The 25307-nt window shown below is 39.7% G+C and overlaps 1 protein-coding gene across 1 annotated transcript in view; it reads right to left on the bottom strand.

Annotated features, from left to right (window-relative positions):
* CNTNAP2 (contactin associated protein 2) overlaps positions 1-25307 on the bottom strand; it is a 2069520-nt gene that overhangs the window by 529229 nt on the left and 1514984 nt on the right. The gene's annotated exons all lie outside the window — the stretch shown is intronic.

Genomic DNA, 25307 nt, shown 5'->3' with positions numbered 1-25307 from the left:
TTTCTCTGAAAACAGGAATTATAACTGTAAATAAGAAAATGATAGAGTCTCCTAAGAAAATGAGATTTGCTCTCATTTAGCCTTTAAGCCATTTTGTTAATTGCTTTTTATAAAGGCCGGAAAATGAAACCTAATAAAGGGAAAGGGTTATAATTAACCATTGGGAAAAAATATACACAAACTCAGAATTAGCTTTGTTAAATTTCTTTTCTGGTACGGGGGGAGGCCAGGACAAAACTAGAATTTCAGTGTTCACAGCAATGGAGAAAGCATTTCCCTCTGACACTGGCTCCACCTAATACTTCCAAAAAATACTGCAGTCTGCATCTCCCAACAGACTATGTGCCTTCTCTTGGTACACCCAGATAAGGTACAGCAAATGTGACTGCACTGGACATCCATCACTTCAGGTTCATTAAGTCAGTCTTCAAAGACTGATCACTGCACTTCCCTCTAAAGCAAAGCAAATGTGATCGATTATTATTCCTATTCCCTTGTTAGTACACGATTAGCTTCTGCAAATCTAGGAATAGGGTAAAATTGCATACAAAATACAAGAGCAGAACTAATGTGCTTCTGATTGAAGATGGCCTATTAATGGAAATTTCAAAAAAGGAGGCTTATCAATTAACATAAGCCCCGAGGAGTAGAGCCGCAAGGAAATTAGACCAAAAACTACAAGAAACCAGCAATTTAGGAGGACAATACTCAATAAAAGAGAAACACCCACTCATCCCACTACAGAACAATAACACGATAATACTATTACTCTTTGCTGAAATGCGTATCAACAGATTTAAGGTATACAATTAAGTGTGAATAAGCGATTTAAACATTTTTAATGAAAAATTTTATGTAACAAATGTATGGTGAAAGGGAGATGGTATAATGAATCCTCACATACCCATCATTTAGATTCAACAATTATCAAGGTTTTGCCCATTTCCTTCATTTTTTTCCCTTTGCCAAAAATTTTTAAAGCAAATCTCAGAAGCATGTAATCTCATGTCTAAATACTTCAGTCGCCATTTCTGAAAGCATGGACATCCCACAAAATAACAGCGATACTATCTCATCTCCATAGTAACACTAATGGGTTTGTATCATGTCCCGTCCACAGTAACTATTCTGTAATTGTCTTAAAAAATGTCTTTTTCATAGAGTTATGTTCAAATTCAGATCCAAAGAAGATACAGATATTATATGTGTCAAGTCTCCTAAGTCTTTTTTTTTTTTGATCTACAACAGTCCTTTTCTCCTCTCCCTCCTTTTTTCCCCATGCCATTCATTTCTGGCAGAAACTGTCACTCATCCTATAAAATGTCCCTCATTCTAGATCTTTCTGTTTGTTTCATCATTGTGTCATTTAACTACTTCTTTTTCTATTTCCTTTTGGCTGGAAGTTATCTACTGAGACCCAGTTAGATTCAGGCTCAACTTTTTTTTTTTTTTTTTTTTTTTTTTGCGATACTCGGGCCTCTCACTGCTGTGGCCTCTCCCACCGCGGAGCACAGGCTCCGGACGCGCAGGCCCAGCGGCCATGGCTCACGAGCCCAGCCGCTGCCGCGGCATGTGGGATCTTCCCGGACCGGGGCACGAACCCATGTCCCCTGCATCGGCAGGCGGACTCTCAACCACTGCGCCACCAGGGAAGCCCTGGGCTCAACTTTTTTTTTTTTTTTTTTTTTTTTGCTGTACGTGGGCCTCTCACTGTTGTGGCCTCTCCCGTTGCGGAGCACAGGCTCCGGACGCGCAGGCTCAGCGGCCATGGCTCACGGGCCCAGCCGCTCCGCGCATGAGGGGTCTTCCCGGACCGGGGCACGAACCCGTGTCCCCTGCATCGGCAGGCGGACTCTCAACCACTGTGCCACCAGGGAAGCCCCAGGCTCAACTTTTTGACAGGACTACTTCATAGAGGGTGCAGTGGGCTTTATATTACATCACATCAGGAGAAAAATAAAGCTCTTGTTTTCCCACTTTTAGTTGTAATAAAAACCTTACACTCTATTGTCTAGTTCTCCCTCAATCTTTAAACCTCAATCTTTGTTTCATTAACACTGCAAAATAGTGACTTTCTAATTCTATCATTTCCTCTATATTTATCAACTGTAATATTGCTGTAAAGAAGAGTTCTCCCTCACCAGTTGACCATTTTGATTACTGGAAAATATAGTTCTTTCAAAGTATATTTTAATTATCAATTTTCAGAGCAAGCTGTTAGTACCCTAATAATTTCTAGAGGGTTGTTGAAAAAGCATTTCTAAACATAAACTAAATTATATACTAACCATCTCCATTATTTTTAAAGTTCTAGTTCAAGACTCAAATTTCCTATGAAGTGTTTCTGAAACAACTTCAGTCTCAAATGCTTTTCTTTACTCTTTATTTCTACAAGATTTATGTATTCTGTGAATTTCACATTATATTAGAGTATATGAAATAATCAATTTGAAACACCAATCCAATAACAGGCTAGAATTTTCCCACCACAATCCCATCAGTATGTTACTCCCACCATTCTCCCCCAGGACATCTGTGTACTGGCATTTCTACAAGGCAGGGCTGCTGCTGACTCACTGGGCCCCTTGAGATGTCAAAGATACTCCCTGCTCAGAGGAAACATGAGATAGAAGATGACCCTCTCTTGTTCTGGAGAGAAATTCTGGTAAAGTGATCTAAAACACTGTTACTTACGCCAATGCATTAGACAATGGTAGTGGAATAGGTCATTCTGTTTTTACATAAAACCCCTTTAACTTTTCACTACAAATTAAGCACATGTCACAACATAGTTTACCAATGCAGTAACTGGAGTCTGAGAGTACGTGAGCACAAGAGAATGTATCTGGGGTGTGCCTCTGTGGAAATAAGATAAAGAATGGTTGAAAGAGTGCTGGTTATCTCCAACCTGTGAGGCCAGTGAGGCCTGACTCTGGGATGGGGGCTGCTTCCTGAGCCCTGACAGCCATCCTTTGTACTTCTGCTTGGTGGCATAATTCAACCTACGCATGGATTCAATTCTGGGAGAACAACTCAAAGCATATCATATTTGTGATAGGTAGAATAATGGGCTTTTAAAGATGTTCACACCCTAATCTTCAGAACCTGCTAAGATGTTACTTTACCTGGCAAAAGAGACACTGTAGATGTGATTACATATACAGACCTTAAAATAGAGAGATTTTCCTGGATTATTTGGGTGGGCTTAATTGAATTACATGAGCCCTTAAAAGCAGAGAACATTCATGGGCTGAAAGCAGAAGAAGAATGTGGAAGAAGGGTAAGAAAGAGAGATTCCAAGCTTGAAAAAGAGTCCATGCTTGCTGGCTCTGTGATGTAAGAGTCACATGCAAGAACGGAGAGAGGTCTCTAACAGGTAAAGATGGCCTCCAGTTGATGACCAGTAAGGAAACTGGGACCTCAGTCCTACAACCACAACGTATTGAATCCTGCTAACTGTCTGAATGAGCTTGGAAGGGATTCTTCCCAGAGCCTCCAGATAGGAGTCCTTCTGGTAACACCTTGATTTCAGTCTCCTATGAGCCAGAACATAGAAACTGCTGGAACCAACTCAGACTTTTGGTCTACAGAATTATGAAATAGTAAATTTGGGTTGTTTTAAGCCACTAAACTTGTGATAATTTGTGTGGCGGCAATATAAAACTACATCAATATTGTTATTGGGTCTACAATAGCACTTCATAGAAGGGCACTGCAGTCTCTTATTAATGAATTACCAGTGCCTGAATTACCAGTGCCCCCTGACTGCACAATGTCTGAGTTACCACAAGGTAGATGAAGAACTGCTCTCACTCTTCCCCTCCTACCTCAATGCCAACTTCTTGACCTTGTCTTAATACATAGTTTAGGGCTATGGTATTATTTTGTTAACTATTTTTCAACTACGTTATTATTATTACTAAATATATTATTAACAAAATGTTATAATTATTTTGCTTTAGATGTTACCCTAGAAACCCAACTATCATTTATGTAACTATTTTTAATAAAATATATTTTTTCAAATTGAAACTCAGCAGTGATCTTTTATGTCTTGTTTGACAGTTTGGGAGGAGGGGTAAATCAGGAGCTTGGGATGAGCACACACGCACTACCATATATAAGACAGATAACCAACAAGGACCTACTGTATAGCACAGGGAACTCTACTCAATATTCTGTGATAACCTATATGAGAAAAGAATCTGAAGAAGAATGAATATATGTATATGTATAACTGAATTCCTTTGCTGTACACCTGAAAAAAATAAAACAATGTAAATCAACCATTCTCCAATAAAATTAAAAAAAAGAAAGTTTAAAACTATGCACATTTTACACAGTGACGACTATTCCAATGACATGTAAAAGTGCTGTACTAAAAGCAGTAATATTTTTTTCATGTAAGACTAATTGGTTTCAAAATCAATAGGTTATATAAAATGAAGGTTTTAAAAGGGCAATGTGAATACTTCCTTTAATTAAATAATGTGTGTCTCAAGCTGTTTCCACAGAGAGAGTAATCAGGAATGACTATTATTAAACTAAGCTAATTTCATCTTTTTGCAAAAAGGAGAAGAATGTTGAAGGAACGATGCCAAATGCAGCTACAACATTTTGATGGACATAAATGCACAAGTTTCAATCCTACAGGCAAAAAAGACCAGCAAAGACACCCAAATAATTTCATAAATGATGAAAATCATGTAACAAAATCTTTCTAGATGATGGGTTAATGGGATGTTACTAATGTAAATTTTATGCCTTGTTTAACTTTTTCTTCAGGTGGAATTTTCCAGTGACACCCATATTTAATATCAGAGTTTCCAGGAAAATAAAAGAACTAGAATGACATTTCAGCTGCATATTCCTTGGAAGATTTGGGGGGGGGACTAAAATATCAAAGTCACATTAGAAAAAGTAATTAACTTAAATCCCTTTTGGGAAAGGCAAGAAGAAAAGCGAATCAGACCTTAAGAATTATCTTGCAGAGAACATTTAAAAAGTGCCAAACAGTCATTTTAGCCATTGTTCCTGAATACTTTGTCCTTCTAGCCTGTCGACTTTTTAGTCACAAGGCACCGCACCATCATATTGCCCAAACAATTTACATCACAAAGGAATTATAATATTCTTTTAACATGAAGAGCAGCGAATTAATAAGAACCGTTATTGTACCAGATTCCTTCAATCTCAATGGAACGGCCAAATGCTAGCTGGGAAAATTACTTCAGCCTTCTTAACTGCTGAAATTGAAGTGAGATTTTCCTCCATGTCTGCGTGTGCAGAATATAAATATTTTAATTTCATCAGTTCGATGAGTAATTTCACAGGACTGCTATGTTACAGGGCTGACACTGGAAAGTTACAGGGTGAGTTCGGGAGTGGACCATAGTTTTCTAGAGAGCACTTATTTTGCTAAGGGGTACTGTGAACATGTATTCATTTTCCCCTCATTCTTTCTCCAAGAACAGTAGGAATGATCTGTGTTTCCGCTCCAGAAGGTAACCCTGTTGGATGCTATCAACACAACTGAGAAGCTACTAAGGATTACTGCTTTCTGCTTCAATTAGTTTCCTCTCTACCATGCACATACACACTAAGTTTAAAGACATATGACTATTTTTTTCCCTAAAAAGGTTTTCGTGTTTTTAGAGATTTCAGATATATCATCCCACTGACTTGCTAGGGGACCATATCAATTACCTGGTGGAGGAAATAGTGATACTTCTGACTTTCCCTGGTGACACTAGACTCCATAAAGGTAAATTTTAATGAAATTAAAATTTAATTCATTAATTAAAACTTATCTCCAATTAATACTTCCCAATGCATATGACAGAGTATAATATAAGCCATGAGTCCATTTCCCACCTGAACTTGCTTTTATTTCAAATCAGTATGATGAAACAGCTAATTTTTCCCATCAACTGAGGATTGAATGTTCCCTCAAATTCGGTGATTTAATTAAATTCATCTTGTTCTTCAAGGGCCAGGTGACCATAATGTAATTTAATGTATTGTCTTATATTCTAAGTTCTTTAATTATAGTGTATATATTCCTTATATACATATTTCTATACGATAGTTTATACCAGCAGGGCACCTTGATTCATCATGGGAACAGATGTCCCTTTGCTTTGTGAGAAAAAAAACCAACTTAACTATAAAAGGATAAGAAACAATTACACACTAGAGTGTTAATTCTGTTAACAAAGATGTTGCATTCTGGCAGCATTTTTATGTGGCCATAAATTGTACCATCAAACAAAGAGGTAATATTGGAAGCACAGAGATTAATTCCAGGATCCTGGGAGAACTACAGGATAAAGTTAGGGATTGGACACAGGCAAAAGTCATTAACAACAACCAATTAACCTTAAATACACACATCGTAGTCTTCGGGAGGATGGAAAGAACACACGGTGACATGAGGAGGAGGGGATGCAGTAGTCTCCAGAGATGGCCACAAGCAATTCCTTTTCCCCCTGCATGCAGGAGAGGTGGAATTGAGGACTCCTCCCCTGAATCTGGGCCAGCCTGTAACTTTCTTTGACCAGCACAATACCACAGAAATGATGCTGTGCCCTTTGGGGGCCCAGATGTGATGTGATGCTATGTTATGTTAAGTGACGTCAGAAGCCCTGGCAGCTCCTGCTCTCGCTGTCATGGATCTCAGCTGACATGCTGCAAGGGGACCCAGGACAGCCTACAGAGAGAGGCCAGGAGAGGCCCAGGGCGATGGGGTGTCACTGGGAAGGGGAGGCCACCTGGAGGAGAACCGAGGTATCCCAGTAGGTTCAGCACCAGGTCCCCAGACACGTCCACCCCAAATTTACCTACAACCACTTGCTAATGTCTCAAATCACCCCCGCCCTTTTCTTTTTTTTTTTTTTTTTTAAAAAAATAAAGGACAAGTGAATGAGTCTCAGACGTGTTTTGAGCACGGCCCATGTGACTGGCAAAGTGTTATGGGTGCATCACCGAGAACATGACACAGCTCTTCTGGAAATCTAAACAGTGCCTCTTATTCATGATTTAACACTTAGCTCAAATCAGCTCTTAGAGAAACTGTTCTGACTCTCACCCAACAAATCATGGTATGTCAGGAGCCCCTCATTTATGTTCCTAAAAAACGGATTTATTCCTCTGTCATATTTGTATCTGTTTATTGGTCTGTCTTATCCACTAAACCCAACTACCAATAACTTTTATCTCCAGTGCATAACAGATGCTTACTAAAGAAATAGAGTCACTCTAAAATACGATTAAGTGCTAGGCTAAAAACCTATTTTTCTGGAACACAGCACTTGATTGATTGGCAGATGGATGCATGGATGGACAGAATGACTAAGTGCCCTGAGAGCATAGTGGAGACTTAAAATGCATTCTCGTTAAGTTTCAGCTAATTAACCAAGAATGGTATCGAACTGTTTATCATTACGATTGAGGGGAAGCTGTTGGAAGGTATGAGAACAGGATAAAGGAGGTGTGACAGAGAGGAAATTCCAGGTTCCGGATTTCTCATGTGCTGCTGAGGATAGCTGGATTATGGGATGAGATGCTCACCAATGTAAGGTTCCAAGAACGGAGATGAAGCAACTGTGCACAGAGCACGAGTGAGGCCATGAGTTAGAGGAGGAAAGACAGCAGAGTGGGGAAGCACTCTACAGGTCATGCAAAGGCCCCGAACATTACATCCTACATGCTGTGTGGAGTCTCTGGAAGGTTTTAGGAGGGGAGTAATCTGACAAGATTTTGAATTGTGGGGTAATCTTTTCACTGACCCAAAGAGGGACCAAGGAGAGGAATAAACTTTCTAGTGAGACTCCACACTTCTCAGTGGAATACCCTGGTCAAGCAGACACCACCACCAACTATCAAGGCTAAATCATTTTGTTTTAAATCTGGGGATAGCTTGGCTTTTAGAGAATCTGATAATTAAGTTATCAATTTATGGAACCAAACTACTCTATTTAAAAAATCGCTGAGAAATATTAGTGGATGCCTTTAGGCACCTGGCAGGTTTCCAAGTAAATGCTCCTGGTATTTGTAAAGACCTAGATGCCCAATCTGGAACTAGATTAGATCATAAGTTATCTAAAATTGGCTGAAAACAAACCCCAACAATTCGGAGTTTGCCACAAGCAATGGCACGATTGCCTTATATTGTCTTATATCGTTGAGAACGTAGCAAAAGCTGCCATGAGCTGCCGAGGAAGCTAAATTCATATTCTCACTTAAATTTAAAGAGTGATATGTAAATGAGTCAGAGAAATTGAGTCCAGGCAATAGGGGGAATGGATGTGTTTTGCTGTTGAGGGGAGAGCTCTGTGCCAGGTCACTAGGTACGAACACAGGATCTGTGAGAGGGGGTGGCAGTCTCCGTGCTGTTCCTGCAGACAAGCACTCACTATAAAGCTTCCACCTTTCTGAAGGCCCCCAGCTGACAGCCTCAAAACAGGCCAAGACATGGGAGCTAAATGAAGTAGACTGAGATGAGACATAGTCCTCTGGAACCAGGTGGAGACTCCCTCTGGTAACCACAGAGGAAGGCCAGGGCTGTCCTTTGTTTCACGGCTTTCCTGCCTTCTGAGAACTGAAATCTATGACTAGCTCCAAGGTCAGCGTATCTCCAGCTCCGTGACTGTCAGCAATGACAAAGCAGCCCCCTAAAGAACACGAGAGGGGCTCTGCCCAGGACAGGGCTCGCAGTGTCTGAGCCTGTACCCGAGCACCACCTGCGCTCACCTGGGACCCTGCCACCAGCAGGCCCAGGGATGCCTGGCCCACTGAATACCCAGGTTTCCTGGATGCATTTCTGTAAATATGAAGCACAGGGCTGTGCACACACATACAACCTGTGCTCTAAGAGCAGAATCTGGGGTTGAAACACACGGGACTGACTGCAGGGCTAGAGGTCACATTTCTTTGGGTGCAGACTTGTGCCGGCTAATCCTTCCTAAATAAGGGGGGAATGAAAATCCCACACTTACAGGGTGTTTTTTCCTTTTAAATTCTCAGTGAAAACATTTCTAAGCTGGTCTGGCCTCTTCTTTGCAAATAACCACAGGAATGTGAGTTACAGCGCTTTTCCTCTACAGCCATTTTATAATCTAATTTTCACAACCATAACCTTTTACTCCTGTTCATTATTATCCCATTGGTATCACCTCCTTTCTCTCTTTATTGGGTTTTTATTTCAACTATTTAAACTACTTGTTATTATTATTACTGCTACTATTATTATTGCTGCTGCTTCCAAATGATTGTTATTTTTTCCTATCTGAAGTGAGCAATGGTTTTGAGACGTGAATAGTAATTCATACATATTACTTTCAGGGGACAGGTTGATAATACTTCATAGAGGTTGGTAAAGGTTGTATATCTACTTAATATGCAAATATATGTGTTTATAAAATATAATTGTATATTAATATGTGAATATTAATTACCTATAACTTCAGAGTAATACACAATATCTTCTCACTACATTTGAGAACTCTGTACATATCATAGTTCTTTCTATTTGGAACTTGTCTTGGAGATGATATTAAACAGAGCACACAACCCAGACTCTGTATATACTGCTTTGTTTTCCAATATTTGCTTGGAAGGTCCATGCTGGGTCCAAAGCGTTTTAAAGATCTTTTTTTGGTTATTGCACACCACAAGTATTTCAGTGCTGTCTGAACTGCTGAGGCAATGTTGTCTCACCCACGTGCTATAGGGCTCGATAAGCTGAGGTGCGACTGTGATGTACGAAGCTTGTTATAACAAGCACAGGGAGACGGAGACACCCAGATGAGCAGGTCCTTGGAAGAAGTCTCAGCAGCAGGTCAGACACTGTTTTCACTGATGCTGCCTTTGCTCCAAATACTTTGTTGTTACTCTCTTTTTAGAGTGCCTTTAGTTTACAGTGCTTATTTTACGCTTCACAGTTTACAGGTCAAACAAGGAAAAAAATCTCATTTCATACTTGCACCAGAGTTTTAGCCTATAATGACATTCCTTATCTTAACTGGCCCCCTTATTCAGCTGACTTAGATACAAATGACTTTGGGAGGGTTCCCCAAATCAAACCTGCCTTCAAAGGTGAAGTTTTTATCCAGCACATAGCATACAATAAGTATCTGATGACAGCGTGATTGAATTAGACACCTGAGGGCGTAGCCAAAATCAGGTGCGACTGCCTCCAAAAGGGAATTACAAATCGCCACGAGCAATGGCGCTGCTGCCTCACTGGCTTATATTATTATCTAATTTAATTTTGACACATGCTCTATTTGTTGTGTGAAGAATTTATGTGTTCTATTTCTTTTATTCCCATCTTCAAGTGCCCAAGGCGAAGGCTTGTTAATTACTTTCTCTTACTGAATACATCACACAGTGTATAAGTTCCACTGAATGGCTTCACTGCAAAGATCAGGGTGGAGAGAGGAAAACACTGTAATACTGAGTGGTTAACACTCATCATAACCTGATCCTAATCTCACTTCCTGGCTGATTTTCTGCCTCAATGATCCATCGAACAGTGGGCACCATCTCTGAACCACAGAAGTTTACCCACAGCTTCCTGAACACAACTTCTGGCCCCATGCATCTAGGCCTTGACTTGGGATCTTCCCTTTGCCTGAAATACTTCTTCTCCTGTAGCCTGTCTGATGACAACGTATATAGCTTCCCAAGTCCTAAACTAGTTTCAGGTATTTGGTGAAGTCTTTTTGAACTTACTGGGCAGGAGAAAATATCTCTTGCCTTGTTTTTCCTATAGCACTTTGTAGATAAAACTGCTATAGGGTCTCTCCCATGTATTATATTTTCTTGTTATATCATAGTGGAGACAGAGAGCACGGATCCCTTTTAGGTCTGGGACTATGTCTTCTTCGCAGTGCTTATCCAGGACCTGGCTGTCTGTGTGATAAAGATTAGGAATGACTAAATGATTCCAGGATGAATGAAGGCCCACAAGACTGCTGTTGGTGCCTAAAACTAGCGGGACCTCCCCCTCCGCCTGGCCCACTCTTCACTAATAAGAAAACCCTGGCCATCTGTTCGCGAATTGTCAATTAAATAGGAACTTCTGCCACTATGTCCTGGGACATAAATAAGAAGTAAATATCCACCATTCTTTCCATCCTTTCACGTACTCTTCCCTGAGGAGAAGTGACTTACATAATCGGTGAGATAGAGCAAAACAACCTTGTTCCTCTTCTTATTACTCCTGTATCTCTTTCTCCCTTTCTCTCTCTCTCTCTCCCTCCTCTCTCCCTCCCTCCCTCCCTCCCTCCCTCCCTCCCTCTCTCTCTCTCTGTCTCCCTCTCTCTCCCCCTCCCTCCCTCCCTCCCTCCCTCCCTCTCTCTCTCTCTCTCTCTCTCTCTGTCTCCCTCCCTCTCTCTCTCTCTCTCTCTCTCTCTCTCTGTCTCTCCTGCCGCCTGGCACATAGATATGTAGAAAGAGCTGGAGTTTCACATTGGCTGCTTCTACATGTGATAGGCAGATGAGAAAGGATCAGCTTCAACAAGCTCCCACTTTATTTGCTGCCTCTAAGGTGGGCAAGTTCAGTGTAGAGGGAAACAAGTAGAAAACACGACTTGACTTTACCAGGGACCCTGTGTGTTGGGTAATAGACACTCTTGGTTACAACTCAATATTCATTTCCTGCTCTCCTTTTTCCGTCTACTGAAACCTATTTCTCCCAAGTAGCTGAAGAAAAGGTGACTTTTTCCCCAGCTTCAGAATATTCTGATTTGTCTAAACCCATCATGGTAACCCTATTACCCCTGCTGGGATTTAGGAATGAGCATATGACCCAATTGTGGCCAAGGAGATGTGAGGGTAAGTCATGAGGGGCTTCCAGGAAAATGTCCTTACTCCTGAGTAAGAGTGGAGTCTTTCTTCTTCCTCTGGATGTTTCTGTCTAGGTATCATACCTGTAACCAACACAGCCCTCTTCCTTCCAGCCTAAGGATGAAGCCAACAGATAGAGAGGGACAAACACCAAGAAAATACCTAAGCAGTAGCACCACAGCTGACACCCTGTAGCATATCTACCTATGGGCTTCTTGTTATATGAAATGATACATTACCTTATTTTTAAGCTGGCTTTACTTGGTGATTTCCATTCCTCATAGGCAACACTGTGCTAACTGACCCAGCAATAAGGCTGATAGTGTGTTTAATTCCCCATCTGACCCTTGTGTTTATCAGTTGGTTGGCATCCATAAGGGAAAATGATATAATTACATTGCTGGAATTTTCACACTCCTTTGCCAAACCTACTCAAAGTTACACCACTGACCTTATAAAACCTCTTGTGAAATTAAGTGCTTTGTGTACCAACAGTGATCTGTCTGGCAGAAGTATGGTCAATATTTTCTAAATGAACACATATACATTATCCATACGTCTTACTATCTTACAATTTGATTAACATTTTTGTCTACGTAGAAGGAGAAGTTACAGCTATATTTCTCAGCGTCACAAATATCATGGTACTGATACCATGTTATTTGAAGAGTAATTACGGGTACCCGAGATTTACATAACTTCTTTCTGTTATAATGTATTCTTCTGCTTGGACTGAAATTCCTAATCTGTTTGTTTTAATGTTACAGTTTTGATGGGGAGTTTTGTACCATCTAAATATGAAAGTAGGAAACAAGATCTAGTCTTTATAGCCCACATATTTATCTCTCTGCCTTTATAAATTTATGTTAGGACATCACTCAAGGGGTATTTCTCAGAACACAAGTCCTGCTAGATGCTCAGCGAAAAATGTTGGGGGGTTGCATTATATGATATTCCCTTCCTGGAGATTCGTAAGGCACGTCAGCCTATCCAGACCTCTTATAAGTCCTAAATAATAAAACCTGTTTAAATTTATTTTACTCAGTTTCCTAGACTTATTTTGACAAAATATCTATTAAAATTCCATGTAAGTAGTATTCTGCAGAACGTATTTTGGGGAATGCTGTCATAAGATGGTTGTTATCAAGCAGCTTAAAAATGGAATGGTTATCCTCCAAATATATGGAGGATATCCATATATCCTCCAAATATCCACCTGTTGTTAGATATGTTTTTCATTGGTGGTCAGTAAGAAAATATTTAGTTGGCTCTCAGGGAATCTGAAATCCAAAATATCAAATGGAACAGGAATTCACAAAACAGAAAGGTAAATTGAGACACTGTTACAAGAGAAGATTAAAGACTAAAGCCATTCAATATAATACGTAATAACACATGATCATGACTAAGCATAGGAGTCTCTTTGAGATAATTTCTTACAAAAGTAATCATGGAGATGAAATCAGGGGGAGACTTGCACTCCTCCAACTAGAACTGTAAACAGGAGGATATGATTTGTAACTTAATGGCCAGTAACAACTGAGCATCAGGGCAGAACCAAGTGAGAGCTGGTTAAACTGGGCAGACACTCAGCTAGCGGCTTAGCGTGGAAATGTAAATTTCAGACTATTTCTGGATTCTTTAATCCATCAATATTCAAAAGTATTTCCATGATTTTGATCATTAAGCAACTAGAACATTCAATTGTCTAAGATCCACTCTTTATTCATGATGGTAAAAAATGAATACGATTAAAAAAGAGAGGTCATAAAAGTCTACCTTGTTCCATGAAACCGCTGGACCAGGAACATTTTCAAAGTGTTAAAGAAATGTGCAGCAGGAGGGCATCAGCACAAAGATTTTACAAACTAACCATCTTGGCTCCAGTCACCCCGTGAACTCCCTTCAGCTCCACCGTACATCGTTGCCCAGCTGTGCTCATTTATACAGAAATGTGCTTTTTAAAAATCATCTATGGTTTTATGTATATTCAACTGTTGGTTATCTACCTGGGAGTCTTCCTCGTTATGGACAATTCACAAAACATTTTAAAATCCTGGACCAGCTTCCTGCTTAACCAACGTGCTTTGTAGCCATGTCCTCTACTGCTCTCTTTGTGAGTGATTAGAGAATAGAAGCTCATTTTAATACCCTTCTAGATAAAATATAATTAGGTAAATAGAGCTGTCAAAAATCATATTAAAATTCCAAGCCAAATAGAAATGTCTTTGAAATTATTTGTGCTAAAGTTCCCTTCAATTGTCATTAATAATTAAAACTACCCTTCTTTGTTTATTCTCCCTTTCATTAAAAAATAGGGCCTATTAGAGCAGGGATCACATCTTCTTGTTACATAATAGCACATAAGCTACCCTTGAGAGGTATACACACTGTAGACCGTCAATGGATCATGGATTTGCTAACAAAATATCTTTACAAAATCACTGGACATGGGCATAGGACTCACACAAAGCTCTTATTCTAATGAGGCATCTTGGACTAGCTTATAGTTAAAATCATTCCAAAGTCTGTATTTCCTCCCATCCCCAAATCATGGTCACTCACACATAAGGGGTAGTCTGTAGGATATTAAGTCAGTGGTGTGAGCCAAATAATAATTTCACTATGGTGTGGATCTAGTTAAATTCTATACCCCAAAATGCTTCAGTTTTAGACAAAATTGCCTATTCTAAGAGGAAAAAGGTATGACTCTGCCTCATTCTTGTGCTTATGTATTTTGAGCCATATAATCACTGTATTCCTAGAATTTCAGCATATTCGTGTCAAAAGGGACACTAAATGAAATCCCCAATTCAATTTCCTTATTTTACATTTTTAAAAATCAGCGCAAAAGAGGTTACTGACTATCCCATCATACAACTGGTTAAGAACAGAGCCATGACAAGAGCCAGATGTTTTCCCCAGTATTCCGTGACCAAGTCATTGAACCAAGCTGAAAGATGCCCAGGAGAGAATGATTTGTGAGGACACGCACACATATCTACCATAGGTTTAGCATTATGAAGTATTGCTCCATGAAGACCAAGGTAGAGAACTTTTAGTTTAAAATGAGAGAGTAAAGACCTCTGCTTCTCCTTACCCCCTGAAGCCAACCGAATCTAAGAAAGAAGGTTAGAAATTTAAAAAGAAACATGATAAAATATTCACTTAATGCAATGAGAGCAGTAAAACAAAACAGAGGAACATAAAAGACATGAGATATAGAAAAAAAGTAAAATGGCGGACATAAACTCAATTATATTAATAATAACATAAAATGTGAATGGATTAAATAACCCAAAAGGCAGAAGTTGTCAGACTGGATAAAAAGCAAGATCCAACAATACGCTATCTCCAGGAGATATACTTTAGATTCAAAAATACAAACAGGTTGTAGATAATAGGATGAAAAAGGTATATCATGCCAACAGTAGCTTAAGACACTGAGAAAAGAAGAGCAAACTAAGCCCAAAGCAAGAATAAGAAAGGAAATAATAAAGATTATAGTGGAGATAAACAGAATAGAAAAAAAAAATAGAAACAGTGCAACCAAAAGTTGGTTCTTTGAAAAGATCAATAAAACTGACAAACCCTTAACTAGGCTGATCCAAGAAAAGAAAGAATATATTCAAATTACTAAAACTAGAAATGAAATATGGGACATTACTACTGACTTTACAGAAATAAAAAGGATTATAAGGGAATACTGGACAACTATACGCCAACAAATTAAACAGCTAAGATGCAATGGATGAGTTCTTAGACACAAACTACCAAAACGGACTTAAAGAGAAATAAAATATCTTATAATAAATAAGGACTAATAATTTTTTTTAAAAAACTATCCCCAAAGAAAAGTCCAAGCTCAGGTGGGTTCACTGGTGAATTTTACAAAACACTTAAAGAATAATTAATAACAATTCTTCACAACCTCTTCCATAAAACAGAAGTGGAGGAAACACTTCCTAATTAATTGTATGAGGCTACTATTACCCTCATACCAAAACCAGAAAAAGACATCACAAGGAAAAAACCCCACGGATCTATATCTCTTCTGAATAAGATGCAAAAACCTTCAATGACATGCTAGCAAATCAAATTTTCCTAGATTTATATCAAAAAGAGCGTACACCATGAATAAGGGGCTTACAAGTTTGGTTTAACATCTGAAAATCAGTGAATTTAATACACATATCAATAGAATAGGACCAAAACTACATGTCCATCTCAATAAATGCAGGATAAGCATTTGAAAAAATTCAACTCCCTTTTGTGATAAAACACTCAACAAACCAGGAATAAGGGAATTTATTCAAACTGATAAAGGGCATCAAAGAAATAGCCACAGCTAACATCATATTTAATTGTGAAAGACTAGATACTTTCTCCCTAAAATCAGCAACAAAACGAGTATGTTTGCTCTTGCCACTTTGATTTAACATTTTACAGGAGGTTTTCACCATGGCACAGTTATGGTCATTTGATGTTCAACCAGGGTGCCAAACAATTTAATGGGGAAAAGAAAAGTCTTTTCAATAAATGAAGCTGGGACAAATGGATATCCACATGCAAAAGAATAACATTGGACCCCTACCTCATGCTATATATAAAAATTAATTCGAGTATGTCAAAGATATAAATGTAACAGCTAAAATTATTAAATTTTTAAAAGAAAACACAGGCATAAATCTTCATGACTTTGGATTAAGCAATGGTTTCTTAGATGTGACACTTAAGCCATAAGCAATAAAGTAAAAAACAGATAAATTAGACACCATTAAAATTTTAAAACTTTTGTTTTTCAAAATATACCATTAAGAATGTGAAACAACAACCCGCAGAAAGGGAGAAATTTCTGAAAACCACGAAGCTGATAAAGGGCTTGTATTTAGGATACATAAACAACTTTTATAACTTAGTAATGAAAAGAAAAATAACCCAATCTAAGAAATGGGCAAAGGATCAGAAAAGAAATTTTTCCAAATAAGATACACAAATGGACAATAAGTATCTGAAGAGATAGATGCTCAACATCATTAGTTATCAGGGAAATGAAAGTCAAAACTACAAATACAACTTCACATCCACTAGGAAGGCTATAATTTAAAAAAACAGACGTTAGCAAGTGTTGGCAAGGATGTGAAGAAACTGGAACTTTCATGTAATGTTAGTGGGGATGTAAATTTGTGCAGCCACTTTGGAAAATAGTCTGGCAGTTCCTCAAAGGTTAAACATGGAATTACAATATGACCCAGCAATTTAACTTCTTGGAAGATATCCAAGAAAACTGAAAACATACATCACCAGAAATACTTGTACACAAATGTTCACAGCAGCATTTTTAACAAGAGCCAAAAAGTGAAGACAATCCAATTGCTCATCAACTGATGAATTAAATAAAATGTGGTATATTCATGCAATGGTATACTATTCAGCAATAAAAAGAAATAAATTTCTGACATACATTACAACATGGTTGAACTTTGAAAACATTACGCTAAGTGAAAGAGGTCAAATGCAAAAGACCACATATCGTGTGATTCCATTTATATGCATGTCTAGGACAGGTTAGTCTGTAGAGACAAAGAATTTAGTGGTTACTTAGGGCTGGGGAATTGTGGGGAAATAGTGACTAACGGGTATGGAGTTTCTTTTTGTGTTGATAAAGATGTTCTGAAGTTGACTGTGATGATGATTGGACAACTATGAATATACTATAATAAAACCCATTAAATCATATAATTTAAAATGGTGAACTGTTCCGTATGTAAATTATGTCTCAAGAAAGCTGTTACATAAAAAAGAAACCCCATCTTTAATAACATTTGGAAATGGCTGAAGAACATACCACTACATATGAAGAAAAGGACTCTGTGAGCAGGGCAGGCAGTTGAGGGGCACAGAGAGAGGACTACAGACACTGCAGATCTTAGGTAGGGATAGTAGGGCAAATGATCCTTCTACTTAGGTGGCATCCGAAGGGGAAAAAAAAGGAAAACCCAGCTTGGAACAACAAGGTCTAGTTCTGTGGTCCATGGACCGAGCCTCCCTGCGCTCAGTGTGACACAAAGCGTGGCAGGGAAGAGAAGGTTGAGTGAGGAAACAATTATCATGGCATGTTTTCTGAAGCCAGACTGTCCATGTGGCCAAGTGGAGGAAAACCTGTGTATGACACACGTTCCTGAAATTACCTTTTTGCCAACTGAAGACAAGTCAAAGTTCAAGCACCACACAAGAGACTCGTCCTGAGTATCTTACACACCAGCCAAGAGCAGATTCACTGTGTGGGGCAGAGACGCATGAGGACACAGAAGACATTAGAACAAATTGCAAACTGTGTCGTCCTGACCCTTGTTCCTTCCCCACTCTCTCTTTGTGCAAACAGCTAGAAAAGGAAAAGTTCTTGTCTGTAACGATGAGTAAAAACCAAAAAGGAAGAACATGCGACTTATGCAAGGATACTGCCTAAATTAAAAAAAAAAGAAAAAAAAAAAAGAGAGAAAAATGCAACAAACAGAAGGCCAGAGAAAGAAGAACGTGTATCAGATAAAAAGTACCACAGAGCAGATAAAACGTACATCACATGCCCTCTAAGTAACAAGAGCCCAAAGAAGGAATAAAAGGATAGAAGTACTCGGTAAGATGTGATAAAACAATAGAAGTAGCTGGAAAGTGAGCTGATAGATCTCGGGAAAGAAGCGGAAGGGAAAAACAAAATCATCACATAAGTGAAAGTCACATAAAAGTCAGCACAAAGAAAAATAGGCTTTACTGAAACTATACTCAGAGGCATCTAGGACTAACTTGAGAAAAATGAACAAAATAAAATTGAAAAGGACAAAAAAGTTGATTAACATTAGTAAAATAATAATGATAATGAAAGACAAAATATACAACTGGAAATTATAGATGTCATTAAAAAAATTAATAATATAATAACAAGGTATCTTTAAAAAGGGAAAATTAATTCTACAGAAAGTATAAAATTTCAGTGACTACTTGTAGAAATTGACTACAAATGAGAATATCGTAGTGAAGTTACTGAAAAAAAATAGTAAAGAATTCTATAGGTATCCAGACAAAAGAAAAGGAAATCAGGTGGCCTTAATTCTCAGTTGTAATGATTGGTACCAAGAGAAAGTAGAACTGTGTCTGCAAAATCCTCAGGGAAAGAAGGTATGACTTGATAATTTTCATATGTAGAAAACCTGCTATAGAGATGGTGATATATACTTTCAACAAACAAAATCTCTGGGACTTTAACTCTCATGAGCATTAAAAAAAAATTATTAAATAAGAAATTTCCAACAACCAAGAGATGGATACGGTAGCTGCGGTAAAAGAAAGAGTGGAGAACATAGCATCCAAGCAAATGCAGAACTATTTCTAAACAACTGGGAGACTCAAGTTATAGAATGGAATGTAAGTAGTATTAATTATAATATGTAAATAATAATATGACTAGCATAGTTTGAGGGGTCGAGTAGAGAAAGTGGGAGGTAATGCAACAGATTAGATTTCCTTATATCAGGGACGTGTGTCAACTGAGAATGTTTACAGTTTAACAAATTATTGATAAAATGCAAGAAGTGCATTACTATTCTTCATGCAACAGCTATTTAATGAACTCTCCATGCAGGTACTAAGGATACAGTAGCGAGCAAAGTCAAGCTCCGCCTGACCACACCCTAGTGGGGAAGACAGAAGACAAACGATAACTTAATCTCACATAGTGATCCATGTGAAGGAAGGAGGATAGGGACGTAGGGCGTGCCGGGGTGGACCGTGCACTCATTTACATAGTGTGGTTGAGGAAAGCTCCTCAAGCCAAGTGGCATTTGAGCAGGAAACGGAATGATGAAGAGACATGGTACTGGAAAATTTGGGGGAAGAGGATTCCAGGTGGAGTAAGGGCAAAGGTGAGGACCTGGAAGCTGTAGGTAGATTCACATGTGCGGCCGGACGAGATGGGTAAAGCAGAGTAAGCCCTAGGCAGAGAGGTGGGCGAGAGCTGGAAGGCACAGGGGCTTGCAGACCGTGTGCGGAGTCAAGGTTCCATCCTAAGGGGTATGGGAAGCCAAAAGAGAATTATGAACAGGGGAGTGATTGAATTTGTATTTTAGCATACAAAATACTGTGCCATGTAGGCAACAGGAAGGCCAGCTTGGACACAGAAGGACCAGCCAAGAGGCAACTGCAGGGGTGGAGTGAGAGACGATAGTGGTTTGGGATGTGGGGAGAGAAGTTAAGTTTAGGGTCTGTCTTAAAGCTGACAATGACAGGACCTCATTTTTAACTTTAAAATGTATCCTGCTGGGTGATTCATGAGGGTCTGGATGAGACGTGGGGCAAAGAGGAAGCGAAGAGACTTCGGAGCTTTTTGCATCCATGTCTGGGTACGTGGTGTGTCCTTTCACCGACACGACCAAGGCTGGAGAGGGGCAGGTCGGGTCATGCCAAGGTTGGGATGCGTATCACACATCTGAAGGGAGGTGTTCACGGCAAGCTGGATATATGAGTTTCGAGCTCAGAGAAGAGCGTGGTATGACAGATACCAATTTGGAAGGCATTAACATATAGATGGTATTTAAAGCCCTGGAAATGAAGAGATTACCCACTGGCAATTCACAGTGAAGATCTTCACGTCATGACTTTTCACAGCAAAGAGCGTAAGCATCGAAGAAGCGCGGTCTGCGGTGGGAACCTAGATTTTTTCACTTCCCTAACCCTCTGTTAGTTTGTCTGGTATGCTAAGTGGAATGTAAGTGGTAAGCAACAACATCTAAGTCTCCCACAGCCTGAAAGGACCATATTAGAATTATCTAATTTCATAGAGGGTGAAGTCAGATATTTTATTTCCTACAAAGCTTGCTTGTTTCCTTTGATTTCCAGAAGAATGTAAAATTGATTAGGATGTTCAGTTTTCATCAAATTTCACAGTTGACAGCAATCTACACTCAAGTAGATGTTTGAAACTCTACGCTTAGTTGTGGGTTTCTTAAATATGCAAAAAACAATTTAAGATACTGCATATAACCAGAGAGACGATAATTTCTGTTGCCAATCCTGGTGGCAAAGTATTATGAAAAGGAAATGCAACCTGCTCAGGACACATCCCAAAGTGTATAAAATTCAGTCTGCCTGCCATGTAAACTCAGTCATTCAGGAGTTAACAAACAGAACGTACTTATGTAAGTGGAGAAAAGTAACTCTGCTTTTCAGTCCTTCCTGAGTCATTCTGTTTGGATGGAGGAGATCACAACTTACACCTTTTGCACATTCATTACAACATATGCATTAAATGTTGTTTTAAAATGAGTCCAGTCTAATTTCCTTAAAAAAAGTGATTATTAACTCTCATTATTGCCTAATGTGGTGGGCTAATTACTTATAATAAAATGAAAAAAAGTCTTACTTAATGGGATGTTAATAACTAGCTTTCTCAGTAGTGTTTGTGTGTGCATGTGTGTGTGTGTGAAAAGTCTACTATTTTCCAAGTATCTTCAAAAATTACTAGCTCCTCTCCCTGTTTCTGATAACTACTTCAAATAGGTAAGTATTGTAGCTTTCTTTTTTTTGCGGTATGCGGGCCTCTCACTGTTGTGGCCTCTCCTGTTGCGGAGCACAGGCTCCAGACGCGCAGGCTCAGCGGCCATGGCTCACGGGCCCAGCCGCTCCGCGGCATGTGGGATCTTCCCGGACCAGGGCACGAACCCGTGTCCCCTGCATCGGCAGGCGGACTCCCAACCACTGCACCACCAGGGAAGCCCTGTAGCTTTTTGATAAAATACAGCCCTAGGCTATAACTACACATACAAAAACAGCTAAAAAGAATTAATATTTCAAGCCAGTAATTAATTGTTTTAACCATCGGGTGTTAAGTCACTGTTGTGGAATTTTTTCACACAGAATTGATAGCTGGACTTGACTGTGTGCCACCCCTGACTTTTTTTTCCATGAAAACTATAGGTACGTAATTGTATCTACAGAACTGTGAAAATTCGGTTGCTCCTCTGGACATTTCCTGTGAGCTGTACCTGGTGAACGTGAATCACCTGCGTCCCACCACGTGGCCATTCAACCCCTGGGACCACTATCGTCCCATATCCACATGCTCTGCAATCCTGTTTTCATCATTCATAGGTTAAGTGTCAGTCCCCCCACCCCCATCCCCAACTTCATCCTCTGTGACGCCGTCATCCTGATCATTTGGTCTGCTCTTTCCTTCCCCGAACTCATCCACCTGCCCACTCACCCCTGAAAAACCCTTCCACTGTGATGTCTAAAATCCATGAAGCTCCCTAAAATCCCCTGCCCCCAGTCTTCTCTCCGGCTTTGTGCCCAACCTGCACTCACCAAGCTGCTGCACCCCTGCGCCTTCTCAAGGAGTGACTGCTTCTCCCTCCCAGCCCAGGTGACCCAGGTTTGTTGGTGGGACTGAGGCCAGACTTTCCATTGCTTCCACGTCCTTATGCCCAGACTCCTCACATCCTGTACAACCTGCTCTTACGATGCTCATGTCGTCTAGTGTATGACCCTCTCTGCCGTCTCCTGCCCATCATCCTGACCTCTCCCACCCGCTCCTCACTGACTGAAGTCTCTGGGTCTGGACTGGAGCTGTCCATCTTAGAGTACGCAGGCCACTCATCTAAAAATACAGTTTCTAATAATTTCCCCCCTTGTTTTCAACAATCTTTTCCTGTCCATTTCAGCCATTTAATCCAGCTTACATCTTTACATCCTTACTACGTCTCATTGATCTTGCATTTTCTCCATCTCCAAAACCTGGAATTCAGGCATCTCCAACTCTTATCACAGCTCCTAGTTTCCAGCGTGTTTGCTCATTTACCCTGTAGCTGCTGGGTCCATTTTTCTTCTCCCCAGTTTCTACTCCTTCAGCCTACTTTGTTCTGGCTTTCTCTCCTTTTATTCCACCTAGGCAGTTTTTAGGGCATTGTGTTGCTCCATGCCACCGAGTTTACTGGATCCTTTGAGTTCTCATGTCATTTGATCTCTCAGCATCTGGCTTTTTCTTCCTAAAGCGCCAGTATCTCTTGGTTCTACTCACTCCAGAGGCTCCTGACTTTCCTTTTACTGCTCTGTCTGTTGAAATATGTTCCTTAGTCTAGGAATTCAATGTTGGGGTGTCTCAAAGATGATTTTGAGGTACTCTTCTCATTGTATTTTCCCTAACTAGGTGACAGCTCACCCCATCCTGAACTCTGTCAACCATAAACAGATGGCCCCAGAATGTGCACATCTCGCCAAGACCTGTCTCTGAGCTCCAGACAGAAGGATACAATTGCCTCCTTGCTCTTTGCATCGCAGTGTCTCAAAGCCACATTCAACTTAACAGTTTCAAATACAAAAATCATGGTTCTACCTCACAAAACTGGTCCCCTTTCAGCATTCTTACTCTTGTTCATGTAAACAAGAAGCCAGGACTCACTCCCGGTGACTCTCCTATCCTAATTCCCATGCACACATGGTCACAATATCCTGTCCATTTCACCTACCAAATACCTGCTGAAGGTGAGGGTGTCCGTCAACACCATCATCGCCACTGCAGCACGAGCCATGGTCATTTCTCAGCTGGACTTCTGCCAATCACTCACGCCTGACTTTATCTGGTTTTCAATGCTGCTGTGGGCATAATTTTTTTAAAATATAAATCTGATCCTGCCATATGTCTTCTGGAAACACTTCAATGGTTTCCTGTCTTCTTCACATAAAGACCCTCTTCCATCTGTCATCTCAATTCCCACTCTGCTCACCCTAGATCTTTGCACTCCAACCACACTCAAGTTTCTGTTTTTTGGAGGGAGGGTTTCTTGAATACATACACTGCCTTACGCCTCTGGGCCTCTGGACCTGCTGTTCCTTTGCCTGGAATGTTCCCTTCCCTCTTCACCAAGTTAATGCCTATACAACCTCAGATCCCAGCTCAAACATCACCTCTGCAGGGTAAGCTTCATTGACTGGCCCCCATTTAACAACCCCATGAGCTTAAATTCACCTTTTATACCTCCTCATAGCACCAACCCTAGTTTATTTTATATTGCTGTCCAAATCGTGGTTTACATTTAATAATACACTTATTTGATTAATCTCTCCCTTCCCTAGACTATAAGCTCCACAGAACAGGGCCAGAGTCTCTTTCAATTCCTGATAGTATCTGCAGTGCCCAGACAATGCCTAGCACTGCAGGTGGTCAATAAATATCTACAGCATCAATGGGTGAAGATATGAATGACTTATGTGGCTATGCAAAATATAAGGGCAAGTCCGAGCTCCTTGGAGAAGATGTAGATGATTGCATAAACACAGCAGTGATACCAAACCATCTTACATGAAAACTCAAAGGTCATCTTCTCCCCATAACCCATAATAGAGTCAGAGATCACAACTTCAAACGTTGTTTTCGGCTTATACAGAGATATGATACAATTTTCCTTTGTACCTTAACTTTGTCTCTTTGTTTGGTTTTATTGTGATAAATGATCACTGTTATGAGTTGAACTGTGTTTCCCCAAAATTCATGTATTGAAACCCAAACCCCTAATACCTCAGAATGTGGCCTTATTTGGAAATGGGTCCAATGTAATTAGCTACATTAAGAAGAGGTCTGAGGGTAGGCTCTAATCCAATACTACTGGTGTCCTTATAAAACGGGGACATTTGGACATAGAGACAAACACTCACCATGTGAACATGAACGCAAACATCAGAGTGATGTGTCTACAAGCCAAGGACTGCCAGAGATCACCAGGAACTACCAGAAACTAGGAGAAAGGCCTGGAACAGATTCTCCTTTATGGCCTCAGAAGAAACTAACACTGTCAACACCTTGATTTCAGACTTCTAGCCTCCAAGCTCTGAGAGAGTAAGTCTCTGTTATTTAAGTTACCCAGGAAACTAGCATAAGAACCAAAAAGGATTTTGACCTCAATGTTTCATTTGGAGGGAACCGGACCACTCAGAGGCTCAGGGTGTGGTAAACCTTTTAAAGTTCTATGAAAAAGTTATTCTTAAATTAAAATCTTAAAATATGCCTGCAAACTCACAAATAACAAACAAATCATACCAAAACAAAACAATAACAGCAACTAAGCTCTCTGAAAAATCTATAATTTGAAGGAAAAGGAGTTAAAATGTATTTCCATGAACTCAGTGCTAATTACAAATAATAATAAGGTGGACATAATTTAGATTCAGTATTAATTCACAATATTATGCATTCTTTTCCTGATTATGCCCTAAGGATTTTTCAAATGAAAAGTAAATTCTTTCCTTTGACGTTTGTTTGCTTCATATATTTATTTGGCAAATATTAGGGTGGCTATTAATGTAGCTGGCACTGTATACACCTTAAATATTCAGAGATAGAGAAAATGTTCCTTCTATTTACATGGTACCACAATCCCACCTTGTCTAAAAAATATAATATGGATATAATT

The sequence above is a fragment of the Phocoena phocoena genome, chromosome 9 (genome assembly GCF_963924675.1).
Source record: "Phocoena phocoena chromosome 9, mPhoPho1.1, whole genome shotgun sequence".
Classification (NCBI taxonomy): domain Eukaryota; kingdom Metazoa; phylum Chordata; class Mammalia; order Artiodactyla; family Phocoenidae; genus Phocoena; species Phocoena phocoena.
This window is presented reverse-complemented; position numbering and strand designations above follow the sequence as displayed.